We start from the raw sequence: 5000 nt of genomic DNA, 5'->3' as shown, positions 1-5000 counted from the left end.
ATGCACAGTTATGTTCTGTTAAATTTTTTTAAATGTGGTTATAATCATGCACGCTGTTAACGTGCACCAGCACAAATACCTTTAAAACCACTGTATAATAACTAGTAGTATTTAATTTTTTGTACGTTATATGCCACACGTTTTTTTACTTCCAGTGTTTATTATCTATGCAGTATTTCATGAAGTAGCTGTTAGTTGTGTGACGTGTCTTCTAGACGTGAAGGGAACAGATTATTATTATCTGAAGCTTCAGACTCTTCAGGTTCCTGCTTTCCACTGATTTTCACTAAAGCTCCATCTCTTCAAAAAATACTACATTTCTTTAAAACACTAAAAGTTATAATGATTAAATAAAATTGTTATTTGAGGAAAACTTTATTTTGTGGTTCTTGAAAGTTTCTCATTTTCAGATATGGACGTTTAAAAGTGACATTTCTCTACAGACGAGTTCTTGGAGCCTTGAAAGTCAAATCAAGTTTCTATATGTTTTTATTGTGAACACAACCTAATTATATTTATTCATACTCACACAAAACAGTTTGAACTAAGTTTTATTAACATGTAATTTGTTAAAATAAATTTGAATGCGCTTTGCTCGCTACTGTCACACAATAGGTCGAGCTGATGGTGGTGTGTGTGAGCGCCCTCTGCTGGATCACAAGGCAAACTACTAATAACTGAAGTTGAACAGGTTTAAATATCAAGTTTTTCCCCCTCGAGCAAATGTCAATTTTAAAAAGTAATTGTCTTTAAATTGAGTTTTAGCTGAAAAACCAACCGTTAATTTAAATCTCACCATAACATCGTCTCCATGTTTTTAATCTTTTCAACCAAATTACTTTTGTTTTTTGTCAGAAACTTTCTGGGAAAGTTGGTAAAAAAAGTTCAAACTTCTTCACGTGCAGGAAAACGTTCTGTGTGATAGTTGATGAGATGGTTGATGAGAAGCAGTTTCTTTAGGTCGAAGGTCAAATCAGGACGAGGTCAGTCACGTGTCAGATGATGTTTACTCAACACAAAAAAAAATCAGTGAATGTTGGAAAATATTTTTTTTTATTAATCTGTGTGTAAAGAGACGGATTTTCAGTCCTGTGATTTAAACTGAAGACAAACTGAAATAAACCGATGTCTGGACTTCACACGGTGTCGAGTCATATTTTAATCAGCTTTAGTTTGAAACTATTTTCATTTCATTTTCAAAAAACTACTTTATTTAATTTTAGATTTTAACTCCAATAAGCAACTCATTTTGATTTTGTATTTTGGAGATTTGAAATATGAAACCAGAGTTTTTCATTATTGAACTTTTCATATGAAAATATAAGGAAAAAGATCTAATTCTTTTCAACAAAATTTTATTTTACATATTCTTTTATTATTTTCGAAAAACATTGAAATATAAATAGAAACCTTACAGAATTTAATGAAATGCGATCGAATGTAAAATAACATTTAAAAACTAAATGTGAACCATATATTTTTTTTTTAACTCAAGATTTATTTTTCTTACATTGAAAATATGTATTGACAAATTTTATTGTCAATTTGGGTTTCATTTCATAGATGAAACTTTAAATTATAAGACGAACATTCATCATGTTCAGAAAACACTTCACTTTCCTCAGACTGTTGCTGCAGCTCCTCTTTTCAGCCTCTGTCTCAAACTGCAGAGGAGACAATCTACTTCCTGTTTACATCACATGACCAGTGGCCGTGAATGATCATGTGATGTAAACAGGAAGTACAGTAGAGTTTTCAGGTGTTGGTGTTGAGATCATCTCTGAATCACCCGCCTGGACGGAGACGTTTTGTTTGACTCAAACATCGTAACTCACGTTAAATTTAAACTTTCCTCCTGAGCTTCATCGAACGAGAACAACTGACCACAAAGAAAACAAACACGACTTCCGGTTTCCCCCTGAGATCAATAACGTCTGATTCTGATTCCGATTCTGAATCTGATTCCGAATGTTCACGTCGTCTTCAGATACAAATTAAATCCTGACGCAGAGAAATCGATTCATTCGGAAGATTAACGTCAAGTTTTGCAAACTTCTTGAACAACAAGAGCTTGACTGAGACCCGGTCCAACCCGGTCAGGTCCGACCCGGTCAGGTCCGACCCGGTCAGGTCCGACCCGGTCAGGTCCAACCCGGTCAGGTCCGCCCCGGTCAGGTCCGACCTCGTGTCCCCGGACGCTGCTTCTGACCGACACGGATCAAGATGGATGCCGCGTGCGAAGTTGCGCTCGCTGGTCGTTTAGCGGCCGATCCCGAACCGAGCGCGAGTTTCCTCCAGCTTCAGAATCAGTCACTTAACGCAGCAGGATTCATGGAGCTCGGGAAGCAAATTGGCTTCTGATGTTTCCCACGCAGGGCCGGCTCCTCCCCACGGAGCTTAATGGGCTCGGCTGGAATCGGGCCCCTCCATCATCGCCGCGCATATGAAAGATGGACGCTCCGCCTGACAATTAGCAAAACAACACAGAGCGAGAGACGAGCTCGTGAGACGAGAGGAACCAGATCCATCAGCTGCTCAAACGACGCCGGGAACAAAACAGAGAAGCTATTTGTTTTCTCTCTTTCTCTCTTTCTCCTCCCGCTGTTTTCCTTGGAGGGGGGTGGGGGGGGGGAGTTAAACTGATAAATTAGACCTCATTTATTGGACAACTATTTGAGTCGATACCCAGGGGCCCCCCCGCTCTGCGGCCCGGACGAGGCTCCAGAGCCGCTAATTGGTTCGCTCTGTGTGGATGGAGCGGCTGTTTGGTGACGCCCACACACACACACACACACACACACAAACACACAAACACACACACAAACACACACACACACAAACACACAAACACACACACAAACACACAAACAAACACACACCACACACGCAGGAGCAGTTGTCTCGCGGCAGACGTCCTCGGCGCACGCCACGAAAACAGACGAGACAAGCGCTTGATTTGACAGCCGGGGCGGAGGGGTGGGGCGGGTGGGAGGGGTGGGGGGGGGGGGTGGAGGAGTCATGTATAGATTTTTGTGTCTGTTGTTTTGGCTTATTTGTGTGCTTCTTTTACTCAGTCAATCAAATTTAATTGACACCGCTGGGCCGTGGGGGGGGGGCGGCCACGCGGGGATGACAGGCCTTTAATGCCAACCAGAGGAGAGGAGGTTCTTCTGCCTGTGAAGGCCGGGGGGGGGCCGCGGCGTGAGGGCGGGGCCAGTCCTCCACCCGTCAACAGCATTAATTGATGTAACGACAGCGATGATGGATCCTGAGAAACACAACCTTTAGGAAAAAAGCTAATTAGACGGCGTCCTGCTCCCGGACGTCGGCGCAGGACGATGAACGCCATTCGTCTTCGGCCGCGGACGCCACACGGACACGACGACCTCATTCACATGCAGGTCAAACCTGCATTTGCATTTCGGCTTCATCATCAAGACGCTGACGGAGCGACAGCGAAGAATCAGGCCGAAGGTGGGAGGAGCCAAACGCCGTGAAACTAAACTTCATCGCCAAAACCACAGAGTGTGAATAAAGATGGAGGACATGACATCTGTATCGCCCCCTGGTGTCTGGCTGCAAACATTAACCTTCCTCCACCATGTTAGCAGATGGGACTTGAACCAAAGTAATAAGATACGTGTGAACTTGTTAATTTTTTTATTTTGAAGAACAGTTTTATCTTTATTGATTTCAGTGAAGCTGATTCTGTCGTCTTTCTTTTACATGTTTAAAAAAACTAAATAGAGTAGATAAAGTTTTCTCCTAAAGTCATAAAATTTGAGCTTTTGTTTTCGGTCGGGAAACAGGAAACGAAAAGTCTCGAAAGTCACATGTTTTTAATACTTTTCAAATTAAATCCAGACGACGCAAATATTCACAAAGTGACAGAATCTCACTGAGCGAGTTCATGCTTTTATTTTTTCTTTATTCTTTATTCTTTATTCTTGTCTCCAACATTAACCCTTCACGTCAGGTGAGGGATGATGGGAGTTGTAGTCTTCTCCTGCTCAGGATTCCTTCAGAAGTCTTTATCAGGAGCTGAATTCTCTTCCTGGATTCACTCCAGTGAAGAAAGTGAACGAAGCAGCTTCATGTTCAAACGTCTCTGAGTTTCAAAACACTTGAAGACTTCTCAACAGGTTTGTTCCCTTCAGTCATCAGCTGAGATTCATGAGACAAACAGGAAGTAGATCAAACAGGAAGGAGATCAAACAGGAAGTAGATCAGAGTCGCTTGTACAGGAACATCTACTAAGCCTGTTTATATAGCGAGAGATATTTTCATAGCGGTTTTGCAAAAAACAGAAGTGGAATAAACTGCACCTGAGAAATTTGAGGTTTTTTTATACACGATGCTGTTTCTTTTTCTACGTATTTTTACCTGTTAAAGTGTTTTTAGTCGTTTGTCCTGACTCTTGCTGAGGGTTAAGGACAGAGGATGTCTCACCATGTTAAAGCCCTATGAGACAAACTGTGATTTGTGAATATGGTCTATACAAATAAAGTTTGATTGATGAGTCCATCACGTCCTTTTGTTCCTGAAGCTGTCGTTTGTTTTTATGACAAATCTGTGAGTTGTAAACGTTTTAAAACCAAGTTTAAAACAAATGTTTTAAATTCATGTTGTTGTTGTTGTTGTAGTGAGTTCTACGTAGTGAGTTCTATACATTGAGTTCTACGTAGTGAGTTCTATACAGTGAGTTCTACGTAGTGAGTTCTACGTAGTGAGTTCTACGTAGTGAGTTCTATACAGTGAGTTCTACGTAGTGAGTTCTACGTAGTGAGTTCTATACATTGAGTTCTACGTAGTGAGTTCTATACAGTGAGTTCTACGTAGTGAGTTCTACGTAGTGAGTTCTACGTAGTGAGTTCTATACAGTGAGTTCTACGTAGTGAGTTCTACGTAGTGAGTTCTACGTAGTGAGTTCTATACATTGAGTTCTACGTAGTGAGTTCTATACAGTGAGTTCTACGTAGTGAGTTCTACGTAGTGAGTTC

General features: G+C 41.2%; 1 protein-coding gene across 1 annotated transcript in view; it reads left to right on the top strand.

Annotated features, from left to right (window-relative positions):
* The window catches only part of sncaip (synuclein, alpha interacting protein), a 12972-nt gene extending 12599 nt beyond the window's left edge, over positions 1 to 373 (top strand). The window contains exon 12 of the mRNA XM_061071268.1: positions 1 to 373. This exon is cut by the window's left edge and continues 1438 nt beyond it. The gene's annotated coding sequence lies outside the window, so the exon portion shown is untranslated.
* The last annotated feature ends 4627 nt before the right edge of the window (positions 374 to 5000 follow it).

This window comes from Limanda limanda, chromosome 5, assembly GCF_963576545.1.
Source record: "Limanda limanda chromosome 5, fLimLim1.1, whole genome shotgun sequence".
NCBI lineage: Eukaryota > Metazoa > Chordata > Actinopteri > Pleuronectiformes > Pleuronectidae > Limanda > Limanda limanda.
The sequence above is the reverse complement of the archived record's forward strand: the minus strand, read 5'-3'. Positions and strand labels throughout refer to the sequence as shown.